Raw genomic sequence first — 18363 nt, 5'->3', positions numbered from 1 at the left:
TAAGGCCGATAGGTTGTATGAGAATGCAAATTAATTATTTGTGAAATTGTGTACAGTGTACACCTTGATAAGCTGATCATCATCTGATCTTGGCATGATGCTATTTGCTACCTATGCTATACAGTACTACACTTTCTGTCTTTTCGTACAGTAAATAAAGATTATAAAGTGAATGTTGAAACTTGAATGTAAACTAACGTTTAATTTCATTTATTCATTTAATTATTTGTGTACACCTTGATCATCATCTATTCTTGGCATGCTATACCTTTTTGGAAAGCTCTATGACTAAGCTACAAGACAACATGTGAAAATTTCAGCTCTCTAGGTCTGTTTTTAAGGGTTTTAGAGCCAAAAAAAAAAAGAAGCAAAATTCATATAATAAAAGTTAGCGGTTAGCGTTAGCTTAGGCTAATTTTTTTTAGCTGTTTAGCGGTTTAGCGTTAGTGAAGTTAACTTTTTAGTTAGCGGATTAGCCGTTAGCGAAGCTAACTCTTCGTTTAGCTGTGCCCACCACTGCCTCAACATTACATGAACTATTTGTACTACTTGTTCTCCTCAGCATTCTGCGCCACTCTACCTGAGACGCACGGTCCCTACACCAGTGCGAGCCGGGCTGTGGGTGTGTGTAGTGGCGGGGGCGTGTGTGGTAGCGTGGGCATGCGTAGGCGTGGCGGCAACACCCCAGAACTTCCCCGAGGCCTCCGAGGACAACCACTTCATCTTCAAAGCTGATGGGACATATTCCTTTTCCTACGATACTGGTAAGTGTGTTGTTATGTAATGTTATGTGTACAGTAAGTCCTCGTTTAGCATCGCCCCGCTTAACGTTGTTTCGGTACTACGTCGCTGAACTTTAGAGACCAAAGATTCGTTAAACGTCCTGGTGATCGGATACTACGTTGTTTTGCGTCGTCACAGACTACTTTCTACGGCGCATCACCCACTTTTGTCTGGCCGCGCTACGCTCTCTCGGCTTGGCGCGCTGCCCTCACTCACATAACGTCACAGCACCCACCTAAGCGATGCCAAGCCAGTCTCTGTTACGACTTCACATAATTCGTGCGTGTTTAAGTGTTTTTGCTCTAAAACTGTACTCTAACCATTCGAAACAGCTTCCAAGCGCCCATCAAGTGCTACTGATGCTAGTTTAGTGAAGAGGCAACATAAGATCATTACCCTTGCTACGAAAATGGATGTATTAACCCAATTTGAAAAAGGGGAACGTGCTGTGGACATAGCCACTGTGCTTGGTCTAACCCCCACAACGTTGCGAACTATCCGGACCAACGCTGACAAGATTAAGGTTAGTTCTGGAAGTGGTTCTTCTCTGAGTGCTACTAAGACGACTCGTTCTAGAAGCACTGTGATAGAGAAGGTAGAAAAGATGCTGGCAGTGTGGATAGAGGACCAGAATCAACACAAAGCACCTGTGAGCCTTATGGTTACCCAGCATAAAGCCAGATCCTTGTTTGATGACATAAAGGAAGAAGAGGGAGAAGGATCGAAGGAAGAGACCTTTAAGGCCAGCCGAGGATGGTTTCAACGATTTAAGTGCAGGTATAACTTCCACAATATTAAGATGACTGGTGAAGCTGCCAGTTCAGATACGGTTGCGGCCGAGACATTCCCGCCAGAATTCAAACAGGTTATCCAGCAAGGAGGCTACTCATTGAAGCAAGTCTTCAATGTGGATGAAACTGGTCTCTTTTGGAAGAGGATGCCTGAGAGGACCTATATCTCCAAGGAGGAGAAAAGAGCGCCAGGTTTTAAAGCGGCAAAAGACCGCTTGACGCTGCTGTTTGGCGCGAACGCTGCCGGCGACTTCAAGCTGAAGCCTATGCTGATCTCGCGCTGCTAACACACGCGCCCTGAAAGGTTACTCTAAGGATCACCTTCCTGTCATTTACAAGGCAAAAAGAAGGCATGGATAACAGGCGCCATATTTAGCCAGTGGTTAAACGTGTACGCCGTCCCTACACCGAAGGAATACTGTGCCAAGGAGAACCTTAACTTCAAAATTCTTCTGATCCTTGACAATGCTCCAGCTCATCCTCCCAATCTCGACGACTTGCATGATAGTGTAAAAGTTGTATTCCTGCCTCCCAACACGACAGCACTGACGCAGCCAATGGACCAATGCGTCATCGTCATATTCAAGGAGTATTATTTATGCCGTACAATGGCCCAGCTGCTCAAGGCTACAGACGGAGAAAATAAACCTAGAATCTGAGAATATTGGCGTGGCTTAAACATTCTTAATGCAATTGACAACATTGGCAAAGCATGGGAAGGGATTTCAGAAAGTTGCCTGAATGGTGTGTGGCTTAAATTGTGGTTTGAGTGCGTCAACAGTTTTACGGTTGTTATATATGTGTATGTTTATATGCTGCCTTTATTGATTATATATACATTATATATTATGTTACTGCTTACCAAAGTTAGAATGTGTTTAGGCCTGTGTAATCACGAATGTGTTAGGCAAGTGGTACACAACAACAACAATAAACGACCTGAGTAAGAGTCAGCATGTGGCTTCTCATTCTCCCATTAAATCATGTAAGATACTACAACGGTATTCAGGGACTTATAGTCCTAGCTGTGAATAGGAATATCCTCAGCTTGGCTAGACAGGCAGGCTTTGATGAGCTGGAATCAGAGGATATTGAGGACGACCTGTTATCCCATACAGAAGAGCACACCAGCGAAGATCTGCAACAATTAACAGAACACAGCCCCATTGAAGACGACGATGACGACGAAGAAGAAACTCAACGAATGCTAACTTCAAAGAGGATGGCAGAATCGTTCAACGTGTTCCAGCAAGCAATGTAAATCCTTATAGATGACGACCCGAACAGAAAATGTAGCTCAAAGGTTCAACGCAGAATTGATGACAGTCTTGGTTGTTACACTGAGATCTATAAGGAGAAGAAGAAGAGTAGCATCATGCAGTCAACACTGGATTCATATGTTCGTCACGGGAGGGCAGAAGCAGCTTCTTCGCAACAGCCGGCAGCCGAGGAGGAGCAAACAACAACGGAGGAGGAGCAAACTTCGAGGAGGACCAAACAGCGGCGGAGGAACCGTAGTCAGAACAGGAGGAGGAGGAGGCAGCTGCAGAGTCTCAGTGACACATCACCCTACTCCTCTCCCGCCCTCCTCCACTCCCACCCTCCTCCTCCGCTCCTGCCATACTCCTCCCCTACCGCGATCCTCCTCCTTTGCTCCACTACCCACCACACACATGCTCTACCACCTCCACCCATCGGTGAGTACCAATACAAACTATCTATATACTATTTTCTATACAAATGGCAATGATTTTCTGTATATGTAATGTTTTTCATGGACCAAAGGGAGGCTCAGGAACATAACTCCCGTATTTTATCTATTTCTTAAGGGTGAAATTTGATCCGCTTAACGTTGTTCGTATAACGTCGAATTTTCAGGAACGTAACCATGAAGTAAAGCGAGAACTTACTGTACTGTTGAACCTGTGTGTACTGTTGAACCTGTGTGTACTGTTGAACCTGTGTGTACTGTTGAACCTGTGTGTACTGTTGAACCTGTGTGTAATGTTGAACCTGTGTCTACTGTTGAACCTGTGTGTACTGGTAAACCTGTGCGTACTGTTGAACCTGTGTGTACTGTTGAAATTGTGTCTACTCTTGAACCTGTGTGTGCTGTTGAACCTGTGTGTACTGTTGAACCTGTGTGTACTGTTGAAATTGTGTCTACTATTGAACCTGTGTGTACTATTGAACCTCTGTGTACTATTGAACCTGTGTGTAATGTTGAAATTGTGTGTAATGTTGAAATTGTGTGTGCTGTTGAACTTGTGTGTGCTATTGAACCTGTGTGTACTGTTCAACCTGTGTGTACTGTTGAAATTGTGTCTACTGTTGAACCTGTGTACTGTTGAACCTGTGTGTACTGTTGAACCTCTGTGTACTGTTGAAATTGTGTCTACTGTTGAACCTGTGTGTATTGTTGAACCTGTGTGTACTTTTGAACCTGTATGTAATGTTGAAATTGTCTATTGTTGAAACTGTGTGTACTGTTGAACCTGTGTGTACTGTTGAACTTGTGTGTACTGTTGAACCTGTGTGAAATGTTGAAATTGTCTACTGTTGAACCTGTGTATACTGTTGAACCTGTGTGTACTGTTGAACCTGTGTGTACTGTTTAACCTGTGTGTGCTGTTAAACCTGTGTGTACTGTTGAAATTGTGTCTAAAGTTGAAAATGTGTGTACTGTTGAACCTGTGTGTAATGTTGAAATTGTGCATTCTGTTGAACCTGAGTGTACTGTTGAACCTGTGTGTACTGTTGAACCTGTGTCTACTGTAGAACCTGTGTGTACTGTTGAAATTGTGTCTACTGTTGAACCTATGTGTACTGTTTAACCTGTGTGTGCTGTTGAACCTGTGTGTACTGTTGAAATTGTATCTACTGTTGAACCTGTGTGTACCATTGAACCTATGTGTATTGTTGAACCTGTGTGTAATGTTGAACCTGTGTGTACTGTTGAACCTGTGTGTACTGTTGAAATTGTGTCTACTGTTGAACCTGTGTGTATTGTTGAACATGTGTGTAATTTTGAACCTGTGTGTAATGTTGAAATTGTGTCTACTGTTGAAATTGTGTGTACTGTTGAACATGTGTGTACTGTTGAACCTGTGTGTACTGTTGAACCTGTGTGTACTGTTGAACCTGTGTGAAATGTTGAAATTGTGTCTACTGTTAAACCTGTATATACTGTTGAACCTGTGTGTACTGTTGAACCTGTGTATACTGTTGAACCTGTGTGTGCTGTTAAACCTGTGTGTACTGTTGAAATTGTGTCTAAAGTTGAAAATGTGTGTACTGTTGAACCTGTGTGTAATGTTGAAATTGTGTATACTGTTGAACCTGAGTGTACTGTTGAACCTGTGTCTACTGTAGAACCTGTGTGTACTGTTGAAATTGTGTCTACTGTTGAACCTATGTGTACTGTTTAACCTGGTTGTGCTGTTGAACCTGTGTGTACTGTTGAAATTGTGTCTACTGTTGAACCTGTGTGTACCATTGAACCTGTGTACTGTTGAACCTGTGTGTAATGTTGAAATTGTGTGTGCTGTTGAATTTGTGTGTTATGTTGAACCTGTGTGTTCTGTTGAACCTATGTGTACTGTTGAACCTGTGTGTACTGTTGAACCTGTGTGTTATGTTGAAATTGTGTGTGCTGTTGAACCTGTGTGTTCTGTTGAGCCTGTGTGTACTGTTGAACCAGTGTGATAGTTGAACCTGTGTGTACTATTGACCCTGTGTGTACTGTTGAACATGTGTGTACTGTTGAACCTGTGTGTAATCTTGAAATTTAATGTACTGTTGAACCTTTGTGTACTGCTGAACCTATGTGTACTGTTGAACCTGTGTCAACTGTAGAACCTGTGTGTAATGTTGAAATTGTGTCTACTGTTGAACCTGTGTGTACTGTTGAACCTGTGTGTGCTGTTGAACCTATGTGTACTGTTGAAATTGTGTGTACTGTTGAACCTGTGTGTACTGTTGAAATTGTGTGTACTGTTGAACCTGTGTGTAATGTTGAAATTGTGTGTGCTGTTGAACTTGTGTGTACTGTTGAAATTGTGTCTACTGTTGAACCTGTGTGTATTGTTGAACCTGTGTGTACTTTTGAACCTGTGTGTAATGTTGAAATTGTGTCTACTGTTGAAACTGTGTGTACTGTTGAACATGTGTGTACTGTTGAACCTGTATGTACCGTTGAACCAGTGTGTACTGTTGAACCTGTGTATACTGTTGAACCTGTGTGAAATGTTGAAATTGTGTCTACTGTTGAACCTGTGTATACTGTTGAATCTGTGTGCACTGTTGAACCTGTGTGTACTGTTGAACCTGTGTGTGCTGTTAAACCTGTGTGTACTCTTGAAATTGTGTCTAAAGTTGAAAATGTGTGTACTGTTGAACCTGTGTGTAATGTTGGAATTGTGCATACTGTTGAACCTGAGTGTACTGTTGAACCTGTGTGTACTGTTGAACCTGTATCTACTGTAGAACCTGTGTGTACTGTTGAAATTGTGTCTACTGTTGAACCTATGTGTACTGTTTAACCTGTGTGTGCTGTTGAACCTGTGTGTACTGTTGAAATTGTGTCTACTGTTGAACCTGTGTGTATTGTTGAACCTGTGTGTACTTTTGAACCTGTGTGTAATGTTGAAATTGTGTCTACTGTTGAAACTGTGTGTACTGTTGAACATGTGTGTACTGTTGAACATGTGTGTACTGTTGAACCTGTGTGTACTGTTGAACCTGTGTGTACTGTTGAACCCAGTGAATGTTGAACCAGTTCACTGTTGAACCCAGTATACTGTTAAATCTGTGTGTACTGTTGAACCTATGTGTACTGTTGAACCTGTGTGTGCTGTTAAACCTGTGTGTACTCTTGAAATTGTGTCTAAAGTTGAAAATGTGTGTACTGTTGAACCTGTGTGTAATGTTGGAATTGTGCATACTGTTGAACCTGAGTGTACTGTTGAACCTGTGTGTATTGTTGAACCTGTGTCTACTGTAGAACCTGTGTGTACTGTTGAAATTGTGTCTACTGTTGAACCTATGTGTACTGTTTAACCTGTGTGTGCTGTTGAACCTGTGTGTACTGTTGAAATTGTGTCTACTGTTGAACCTGTGTGTATTGTTGAACCTGTGTGTACTTTTGAACCTGTGTGTAATGTTGAAATTGTGTCTACTGTTAAAACTGTGTGTACTGTTGAACATGCGTGTACTGTTGAACCTGTGTGTACTGTTGAACCTGTGTGTACTGTTGAACCTGTGTGAAATGTTGAAATTGTGTCTACTGTTGAACCTGTGTATACTGTTGAATCTGTGTGTACTGTTGAACCTGTGTGTACTGTTGAACCTGTGTGTGCTGTTAAACCTGTGTGTGCTCTTGAAATTGTGTCTAAAGTTGAAAATGTGTGTACTGTTGAACCTGTGTGTAATGTTGGAATTGTGCATACTGTTGAACCTGAGTGTACTGTTGAACCTGTGTGTATTGTTGAACCTGTGTCTACTGTAGAACCTGTGTGTACTGTTGAAATTGTGTCTACTGTTGAACCTATGTGTACTGTTTAACCTGTGTGTGCTGTTGAACCTGTGTGTACTGTTGAAATTGTGTCTACTGTTGAACCTGTGTGTATTGTTGAACCTGTGTGTACTTTTGAACCTGTGTGTAATGTTGAAATTGTGTCTACTGTTGAAACTGTGTGTACTGTTGAACATGTGTGTACTGTTGAACATGTGTGTACTGTTGAACCTGTGTGTACTGTTGAACCTGTGTGTACTGTTGAACCTGTGTGTACTGTTGAACCTGTGTGTGCTGTTAAACCTGTGTGTACTGTTGAAATTGTGTCTAAAGTTGAAAATTTGTGTACTGTTGAACCTGTGTGTAATGTTGAAATTGTGTACTCTGTTGAACCTGAGTGTACTGTTGAACCTGTGTGTACTGTTGAACCTGTGTCTACTGTAGAATCTGTGTGTACTGTTGAAATTGTGTCTACTGTTGAACCTATGTGTACTGTTTAACCTGTGTGTGCTGTTGAACCTGTGTGTACTGTTGAAATTGTGTCTACTGTTGAACCTGTGTGTACCATTGAACCTATGTGTACTGTTGAACCTGTGTGTAATGTTGAAATTGTGTGTGCTTTTGAATTTGTGTATTATGTTCAACCCGTGTGTTCTGTTGAACCTATGTGTACTGTTTAACCTGTGTGTACTGTTGAACCTGTGTATTATGTTGAAATTGTGTGTGCTGTTGAACCTGTGTGTTCTGTTGAGCCTGTGTGTACTGTTGAACCAGTGTGATTGTTGAACCTGTGTGTACTATTGACCCTGTGTGTACTGTTGAACCTGTGTGTACTGTTGAACCTGTGTGTACTGTTGAACCTGTGTGTATTCTTGAAATTGTATGTACTGTTGAACCTGTGTGTACTGCTGAACCTATGTGTACTGTTGAACCTGTGTCAACTGTAGAACCTGTGTGTAATGTTGAAATTGTGTCTACTGTTGAACCTGTGTGTACTGTTGAGCCTGTGTGTACTGTTGAACCTGTGTGTACTGTTGAAAGTGTGTGTACTGTTGACCCTGTGTGTACTGTTGAAATTGTGTATACTGTTGAACCTGTGTGTAATGTTGAAATTGTTTGTGCTGTTGAACTTGTGTGTACTGTTGAACATGTTTCTACAATTGAACCTGTGTGTATTGATTGAACCTGTGTGCATTGTTAAACCTGTGTATGCTGATGAACCTGTGTGTACTGTTGAACTTGTGTGTACTGTTGAACCTGTGTGTAATGTTGAAATTGTGTCTACTGTTGAACCTGTGTGTATTGTTGAACCTGTGTGTACTTTTGAACCTGTGTGTAATGTTGAAATTGTGTCTACTGTTGAAACTGTGTGTACTGTTGAACCTGTGTGTACTGTTGAACCTGTGTGAAATGTTGAAATTGTGTCTACTGTTGAACCTGTGTATACTGTTGAACCTGTGTGTACTGTTGAACCTGTGTGTACTGTTGAACCTGTGTGTGCTGTTAAACCTGTGTGTACTGTTGAAAATGTGTGTACTGTTGAACCTGTGTGTAATGTTGAAATTATGCATACTGTTGAACCTGAGTGTACTATTGAACCTGTGTGTACTGTTGAACCTGTGTCTACTGTAGAACCTGTGTGTACTGTTGAAATTGTGTGTACTGTTTAACCTATGTGTACTGTATAACCTGTGTGTGCTGTTGAACCTGTGTGTACTGTTGAAATTGTGTCTACTGTTGAACATGTGTGTACCATTGAACCTATGTGTACAGTTGAACCTGTGTGTAATTTTGTACCTGTGTGTAATGTTAAACCTGTGTGTACTGTTGAAATTGTGTCTACTGTTGAACCTGTGTGTATTGTTGAACCTGTGTGTACTTTTGAACCTGTGTGTAATGTTGAAATTGTGTCTACTGTTAAAACTGTGTGTACTGTTGAACATGTGTGTACTGTTGAACCTGTGTGTACTGTTGAACCTGTGTGTACTGTTGAACCTGGGTGTACTGTTGAACCTGTGTGAAATGTTGAAATTGTGTCTACTGTTGAACCTGTGTATACTGTTGAATCTGTGTGTACTATTGAACCTGTGTGTACTGTTGAACCTGTGTGTGCTGTTAAACCTGTGCGTACTCTTGAAATTGTGTCTAAAGTTGAAAATGTGTGTACTGTTGAACCTGTGTGTAATGTTGGAATTGTGCATACTGTTGAACCTGAGTGTACTGTTGAACCTGTGTGTACTGTTGAACCTGCGTCTACTATAGAACCTGTGTGTACTGTTGAAATTGTGTCTACTGTTGAACCTATGTGTACTGTTTAACCTGTATGTGCTGTTGAACCTGTGTGTACTGTTGAAATTGTGTCTACTGTTGAACCTGTGTGTATTGTTGAACCTGTGTGTATTTTTGAACCTGTGTGTAATGTTGAAATTGTGTCTACTGTTGAAACTGTGTGTACTGTTGAACATGTGTGTACTGTTGAACCTGTGTGTACTGTTGAACCTGTGTGTGCTGTTAAACCTGTGTGTACTGTTGAAATTGTGTCTAAAGTTGAAAATTTGTGTACTGTTGAACCTGTGTGTAATGTTGAAATTGTGTACTCTGTTGAACCTGAGTGTACTGTTGAACCTGTGTGTACTGTTGAACCTGTGTCTACTGTAGAACCTGTGTGTACTGTTGAAATTGTGTCTACTGTTGAACCTGTGTGCTGTTTGCTGTGTGTGGCTGAACCTGTGTGTGTACTGTTGAGTGTGTCTGCTGTTGAACCTGTGTGTACCGTGAACCTATGTACTGTTTAACCTGTGTGTACTGTGTTGAACCTGTGTGTATGTTCCGTGTGTGTGCTTTCTGTTGAACCTGTGTGTGTTCTGTTGAGCCTGTGTGTACTTTTGAACCAGTGTGATTGTTGAACCTGTGTGTACTATTGACCCCTGTGTGTACTGTTGAACCTGTGTGTACTGTTGAAATTGTGTCTAAGTTGAAAATTTGTGTACTGTTGGCAGACCTGTGTGTAATGTTGAAATTGTGTACTCTGTTGAACCTGTGTACTGTGTTGAACCTGTGTGTACTGCTGAACCTGTGTGTACTGTTGAAAGTGTGTGTACTGTTGACCCTGTGTGTACTGTTGAAATTGTGTATACTGTTGAACCTGTGTGTAATGTTGAAATTGTTTGTGCTGTTGAACTTGTGTGTACTGTTGAACATGTTTCTACAATTGAACCTGTGTGTATTGATTGAACCTGTGTGCATTGTTAAACCTGTGTATGCTGATGAACCTGTGTGTACTGTTGAACTTGTGTGTACTGTTGAACCTGTGTGTACTGTTGAACCTGTGTGTACTGTTGAAATTGTGTCTATTGTTGAACCTGTGTGTATTGTTGAACATGTGTGTAATTTTGAACCTGTGTGTAATGTTGAAATTGTGTCTACTGTTGAAACTGTGTGTACTGTTGAACATGTGTGTACTGTTGAACCTGTGTGTACTGTTGAACCTGTGTGTACTGTTGAACCTGTGTGAAATGTTGAAATTGTGTCTACTGTTAAACCTGTATATACTGTTGAACCTGTGTGTACTGTTGAACCTGTGTGTACTGTGGAACCTGTGTGTGCTGTTAAACCTGTGTGTACTGTTGAAATTGTGTCTAAAGTTGAAAATGTGTGTACTGTTGAACCTGTGTGTAATGTTGAAATTGTGTATACTGTTGAACCTGAGTGTACTGTTGAACCTGTGTCTACTGTAGAACCTGTGTGTACTGTTGAAATTGTGTCTACTGTTGAACCTATGTGTACTGTTTAACCTGGTTGTGCTGTTGAACCTGTGTGTACTGTTGAAATTGTGTCTACTGTTAAACCTGTGTATGCTGATGAACCTGTGTGTACTGTTGAACTTGTGTGTACTGTTGAACCTGTGTGTACTGTTGAACCTGTGTGTACTGTTGAAATTGTGTCTACTGTTGAACCTGTGTGTATTGTTGAACATGTGTGTAATTTTGAACCTGTGTGTAATGTTGAAATTGTGTCTACTGTTGAAACTGTGTGTACTGTTGAACATGTGTGTACTGTTGAACCTGTGTGTACTGTTGAACCTGTGTGTACTGTTGAACCTGTGTGAAATGTTGAAATTGTGTCTACTGTTAAACCTGTATATACTGTTGAACCTGTGTGTACTGTTGAACCTGTGTGTACTGTGAACCTGTGTGTGCTGTTAAACCTGTGTGTACTGTTGAAATTGTGTCTAAAGTTGAAAATGTGTGTACTGTTGAACCTGTGTGTAATGTTGAAATTGTGTATACTGTTGAACCTGAGTGTACTGTTGAACCTGTGTCTACTGTAGAACCTGTGTGTACTGTTGAAATTGTGTCTACTGTTGAACCTATGTGTACTGTTTAACCTGGTTGTGCTGTTGAACCTGTGTGTACTGTTGAAATTGTGTCTACTGTTGAACCTGTGTGTACATAAGAACATAAGAACATAAGAATGGAGGAAACTGCAGCGGGCCTATTGGCCCATACTGGGCAGTCCCGTTTACACCCAACCCCTATTGCTCATATGAGCATCCAACCTATGTTTGAAGCAATTCAGCGTATTCGAGTTAATGATGATATTTGGTAACTTGTTCCATTCATCCACTACTCTGTTTCCAAACCAGTGTTTACCTATTTCACGCCTAAATCTAAATTTGTCTAATTTAAAACCATTGTTACGAGTTCGCTCCTGGTTGGATAATTTGAGTACCTTTGTAATGTCCCCTTTGTTTAGCCCTGTCTTCCACTTATACACCTCTATCAGGTCGCCCCTCGCTCTACGTCTCTCGAGGGAGTGCAAATTAAGATGCTTTAACCTGTCTCTATACTCAAGGTTCCTAATGCCTGGGATTAGTCTTGTCATTCTCCTCTGAATTCTTTCCAAGGATTCTATATCCATTCTGTAATACGGTGACCAGAACTGAACTGCATAATCCAGGTGTGGTCTCACAAGAGCAAGATACAGTTTTAGGATGACCTCAGCTAGTTCGAAATCTAACACTCCTTTTGTGCTGTCCTACCATTTAGCCTTGTTAATGAAAGCAAAACACATTGTTTACTTAGCTATATTCCTACTTATCATTACTCCTAAATCTCTCAAGAGTCGATTTCTATGGCATCGTTGTTCATCTGGTATCTGGTTTCTGTTTACATCTCCTATACTGAGTACTTCTTATATTTGTCGACATTGAATTTCATCTGCCATTTTTCAGACCATCTGAAAATTTCTTTAGATCTTCCTGTAGTTTTGCCGAGTCCTCGTCAGATTTAATAACACGTCCTATTTTAGTGTCATCAGCAAATTTACTTATGTTGCTGTCTATGCCGATATCTATGTCGTTTATGTATATAATAAATAATAATGGTCCAAGTACTGAGCCTTGGGGAACTCCACTTGTGACGTTGCTCCAATGGGATTTAGTGCCGTTAATGCTCACTCGCTGTTTCCTGTCCTGTAACCACGCTCTAATCCATTTAAGGATGTCACCTTTGATGCCATGAGCTTCTACCTTTCTAATTAGTCTTTCGTGGGGGACTCTGTCGAAGGCTTTGCTAAAGTCGAGATATACCACATCATAATTGTGCCCCTCGTCCACTGATTCAAAAACTGATGAAAAGAATGTTAATAGATTAGTTAGGCAAGAACGTCCGCTTGTGAAGCCATGCTGGGAATCATTGATCAATCTGTGCTTCTCCAGGTGATTTCGAATAGAGTTTGAAATGATTGCTTCCAGTAATTTGCCTACTATTGATGTTAGACTGATTGGGCGGTAGTTAGAGGATAGTGATCTATCCCCCTTCTTGAAAATCGGTATTACATTCGCTATCCTCCAGGATTCTGGTACTACACCTGTTTTAAGGACATGTTAAACAACTTTGCTATGGGCATACTAAGCTCTTCCTTACATTCCTTTAATACTCTGGCAAATATCTCATCGGGACCAGGTGACTTATTAGGCTTTAGTTTGTCTATTTGCTTACTAACATCGTTACTAGTCACTACTATCTCTCTTAATTTGTTTTCTTCACTATCTCTGAATAGAGTCGGTACTCTCGGGTATCATGTTTAAATTTCGGTGGTGAAAACTGTTGAAAAATATTTATTCAAATTATTGCTCATTTCTCCGTCGTATCAGTGAGCTCGCCGGAGTCTAACCCGTATTGGTCCAATCTTTTCTCGTTTTTAGTTTGATACATTTGGTAGAATCCTTTGGGGTTTGTCTTCGCCTCCCTTGCTATCCTTACCTCATTATTCCTCTTTGCTTTCCTTATCTCGGTTTTTAACTCTACCTCAATACCCTATAATAGTCCCGGAGGTGAATTTCGCACGATTTATCCTTCTACCTATAGCCTTCCTTTGGCCAATGATGTTCTTTAAATAATTATTTATCCATTTAGGGTCATTGTTGTCTGATCTGAGTTTTTTGTATGGTATGTTCTGCCTTTGTGCGTTAAGTAACTCACTATTTAAATTATCGTGGAACTCGGCAATCTCAGATCTCGTTATCAGGTCGGTGTCATCTGTCAGGTTCACGGCCAAGCGCGACACCCCCTCTCTCAGCTGCCTCTTTAAACTGTCAAAGTTGGCCCTTCTGAAATCTGGTACTTTAGTGGAATTTTCCTTACGTCTGCCCTGAAAATCTAACTGGAATCGAATTTCTTTGTGATCGCTGTTTGCAAGTTCGTTCCCTACCTCGACATTGTTAATGAGGTTTTCTCTGTTCGTCAGAACTAAATCAGTATATTATTACCCCGTGTGGGTTCGGTTATATGTTGACTTAGGAAACAGTCCTGGATCGTCTCGAGAAAATCCTCTGATTCTGAGTTACCCGTAAGGACAGTCCAATCTATTTGGCCAAGGTTAAAGTCGCCTACTATACAGACTTTGTTGTGTATGGAAGCCCTGCGCATTTCATCCCAGATAAGTCGCTCATTGACGCTATCAAGATTGGGGGTCTATATATTACCCCTGTGATTAATTTTTCCCGACCGTCGCTTAATTCTATCCAAATTGTTTCTGTATTCCTCTCAGTTTTTATTTCCTTATTTATTTCACACTTCAGATTATCCCTAACATAGATTGCTACTCCGCCTCCTTTTCTGGTCTGCCTATCGGTATGGAACAGTTTGTAACCCGCAATTTGGTATTCGACTGGTAATTCACGTGTGTCTAGGTTGATCCATGTTTCAGTGAATGCAATTATATCGATTTCTTCGGTACATACCAAGGCCTTAATATCATCCATTTTGTTTCTCATACTTCTACTGTTCGCGTAGTATACATTTAAGTTAGTCGTGTTCTGAGTCCTTCCCTTACCGCGTTTAGTTTTAAATTCCCTGTCTAATTTAGTTTTGTCATCATTCCTAACACTATTTCCCTGTAATCTTTCGCCTTGTTTACCCGCTCCCACTGCAGTCTCCTCCACCCCCGTGCTCCTATGTTCTCTTAGCAGTTTAAAGACTTCGATATCTTTTGAACTGCCCCCTCTAGAGCCCCAGCCAGGGTTGCTACTCCATCCCTAGACAGGTGCACCCCATCCCTAGCATAAAGGTCCCTTCTGCCATAGAAGTTGTCCCAGTTGTCAATGAATGGGACTGATATTGACTTGCAATATCTGTCAAGACGGTCGTTAACACCAACTGCCCTTGACAACCATTCACTGCCAACTCTCCTTCTAGGCAGGACACCGCATATGATAGGGATCCCTCCCTTAGTCCTAATACGATCTATGGCTGCCTTGAACTTATCAAGAAGTTCCTCGCTCCTACACCGGCCAATATCATTGCCTCCTGCACTGAGGCAGATAATGGGTTTGTTCCCATTACCAGACAAGATATTGTCCATCCTGTCAATTATATCCCCCACCCCAGCTCCTGGCAAACACACCCTCATCTTATTTTTGTTTTTACCACAAAAGGCCCTGTCCATGTACCTTACCTGTGAGTCACCAACAATTAAAGTTTTTATACCTTCCTTGTCATCCCTGCCCCTGACTGTACTAACGTCCAATTCGTCTATCAAGGGACTGAACGGGTTGGTACACTTAGCTGTTGTTGTCGTTGTTGTCGTATCCTTTGAGTGCTTCTTGACCACCAGCTTGGTCCTCCCACTACTCACGACTTTCCACTCGTTTGATTTTTCGTCAGACACTGGCTTTACTCGTCCAGCCTCTCCTTTTAACTTCGCCAGCTCTTTCCTTAATTTCAGGTTCTCCAACGTGGCCCTCTCAATTTCTAACTTGGCCCTCGCCAATTCTTCAGTGGACCACTCCAGTTTGGTCAACAAACTCTCATACCCAAGACCGCACATATCACTGGCCATATCTGATAATTATCCCTCTGGAGCTAACCCTGCCGTGACCTTTCCCCTAGTGTACCATTGAACCTGTGTACTGTTGAACCTGTGTGTAATGTTGAAATTGTGTGTGCTGTTGAATTTGTGTGTTATGTTGAACCTGTGTGTTCTGTTGAACCTATGTGTACTGTTGAACCTGTGTGTACTGTTGAACCTGTGTGTTATGTTGAAATTGTGTGTGCTGTTGAACCTGTGTGTTCTGTTGAGCCTGTGTGTACTGTTGAACCAGTGTGATTGTTGAACCTGTGTGTACTATTGACCCTATGTGTACTGTTGAACATGTGTGTACTGTTGAACCTGTGTGTAATCTTGAAATTTAATGTACTGTTGAACATTTGTGTACTGCTGAACCTATGTGTACTGTTGAACCTGTGTCAACTGTAGAACCTGTGTGTAATGTTGAAATTGTGTCTACTGTTGAACCTGTGTGTACTGTTGAACCTGTGTGTGCTGTTGAACCTATGTGTACTGTTGAAATTGTGTGTACTGTTGAACCTGTGTGTACTGTTGAAATTGTGTGTACTGTTGAACCTGTGTGTAATGTTGAAATTGTGTGTGCTGTTGAACTTGTGTGTACTGTTGAAATTGTGTCTACTGTTGAACCTGTGTTTATTGTTGAACCTGTGTGTACTTTTGAACCTGTGTGTAATGTTGAAATTGTGTCTACTGTTGAAACTGTGTGTACTGTTGAACCTGTGTGTACTGTTGAACCTGTGTGTACTGTTGAACCTGTGTGTACTGTTGAACCTGTGTGAAATGTTGAAATTGTGTCTACTGTTGAACCTGTGTATACTGTTGAATCTGTGTGTACTGTTGAACCTGTGTGTACTGTTGAACCTGTGTGTGCTGTTAAACCAGTGTGTACTCTTGAAATTGTGTCTAAAGTTGAAAATGTGTGTACTGTTGAACCTGTGTGTAATGTTGGAATTGTGCATACTGTTGAACCTGAGTGTACTGTTGAACCTGTGTGTACTGTTGAACCTGTATCTACTGTAGAACCTGTGTGTACTGTTGAAATTGTGTCTACTGTTGAACCTATGTGTACTGTTTAACCTGTGTGTGGTTGAACCTGTGTGTACTGTTGAAATTGTGTCTACTGTTGAACCTGTGTGTATTGTTGAACCTGTGTGTACTTTTGAACCTGTGTGTAATGTTGAAATTGTGTCTACTGTTGAAACTGTGTGTACTGTTGAACATGTGTGTACTGTTGAACCTGTGTGTGCTGTTAAACCTGTATGTACTCTTGAAATTGTGTCTAAAGTTGAAAATGTGTGTACTGTTGAACCTGTGTGTAATGTTGGAATTGTGCATACTGTTGAACCTGAGTGTACTGTTGAACCTGTGTGTATTATTGAACCTGTGTCTACTGTAGAACCTGTGTGTACTGTTGAAATTGTGTCTACTGTTGAACCTATGTGTACTGTTTAACCTGTGTGTGCTGTTGAACCTGTGTGTACTGTTGAAATTGTGTCTACTGTTGAACCTGTGTGTATTGTTGAACCTGTGTGTACTTTTGAACCTGTGTGTAATGTTGAAATTGTGTCTACTGTTAAAACTGTGTGTACTGTTGAACATGTGTGTACTGTTGAACCTGTGTGTACTGTTGAACCTGTGTGTACTGTTGAACCTGTGTGTGATGTTGAACCTGTGTGTAATGTTGAAATTGTGTCTACTGTTGAACCTGTGTATACTGTTGAATCTGTGTGTACTGTTGAACCTGTGTGTACTGTTGAACCTGTGTGTGCTGTTAAACCTGTGCGTACTCTTGAAATTGTGTCTAAAGTTGAAAATGTGTGTACTGTTGAACCTGTGTGTAATGTTGGAATTGTGCATACTGTTGAACCTGAGTGTACAGTTGAACCTGTGTGTACTGTTGAACCTGTGTCTACTATAGAACCTGTGTGTACTGTTGAAATTGTGTCTACTGTTGAACCTATGTGTACTGTTTAACCTGTGTGTGCTGTTGAACCTGTGTGTACTGTTGAAATTGTGTCTACTGTTGAACCTGTGTGTATTGTTGAACCTGTGTGTATTTTTGAACCTGTGTGTAATGTTGAAATTCTGTCTACTGTTGAAACTGTGTGTACTGTTGAACATGTGTGTACTGTTGAACCTGTGTGTACTGTTGAACCTGTGTGTGCTGTTAAACCTGTGTGTACTGTTGAAATTGTGTCTAAAGTTGAAAATTTGTGTACTGTTGAACCTGTGTGTAATGTTGAAATTGTGTACTCTGTTGAACCTGGGTGTACTGTTGAACCTGTGTGTACTGTTGAACCTGTGTCTACTGTAGAACCTGTGTCTACTGTTGAACCTGTGTGTACCTGTGTGTGCTGTTGAACCTGTGTGTACTGTTGAAATTGTGTCTACTGTTGAACCTGTGTGTACCATTGAACCTATGTGTACTGTTTAACCTGTGTGTACTGTTGAACCTGTGTATTATGTTGAAATTGTGTGTGCTGTTGAACCTGTGTGTTCTGTAGAGCCTGTGTGTACTTTTGAACCAGTGTGATTGTTGAACCTGTGTGTACTATTGACCCTGTGTGTACTGTTGAACATGTGTGTACTGTTGAACCTGTGTGTATTCTTGAAATTGTATGTACTGTTGAACCTGTGTGTACTGCTGAACCTATTTGTACTGTTGAACCTGTGTCAACTGTAGAACCTGTGTGTAATGTTGAAATTGTGTCTACTGTTGAACCTGTGTGTACTGTTGAGCCTGTGTATACTGTTGAACCTGTGTGTACTGTTGAAAGTGTGTGTACTGTTGACCCTGTGTGTACTGTTGAAATTGTGTATACTGTTGAACCTGTGTGTAATGTTGAAATTGTTTGTGCTGTTGAACTTGTGTGTACTGTTGAACATGTTTCTACAATTGAACCTGTGTGTATTGATTGAACCTGT

At 41.1% G+C, this 18363-nt stretch overlaps 1 protein-coding gene across 1 annotated transcript in view; it reads left to right on the top strand.

Moving 5' to 3' along the window:
• The first annotated feature begins 544 nt into the window (after positions 1-544).
• LOC121862414 overlaps positions 545-18363 on the top strand; it is a 61312-nt gene continuing 43493 nt past the window's right edge. Inside the window, exon 1 of the mRNA XM_042360689.1 lies at positions 545-764. The gene's annotated coding sequence lies outside the window, so the exon portion shown is untranslated. The remainder of the gene's footprint in view (positions 765-18363) is intronic.

Source organism: Homarus americanus, unplaced genomic scaffold (assembly GCF_018991925.1).
Source record: "Homarus americanus isolate GMGI-L3 unplaced genomic scaffold, GMGI_Hamer_2.0 scaffold31037, whole genome shotgun sequence".
Classification (NCBI taxonomy): domain Eukaryota; kingdom Metazoa; phylum Arthropoda; class Malacostraca; order Decapoda; family Nephropidae; genus Homarus; species Homarus americanus.
Note: the sequence above shows the minus strand (reverse complement) of the source record. Positions and strands in the feature narration are given on the sequence as shown.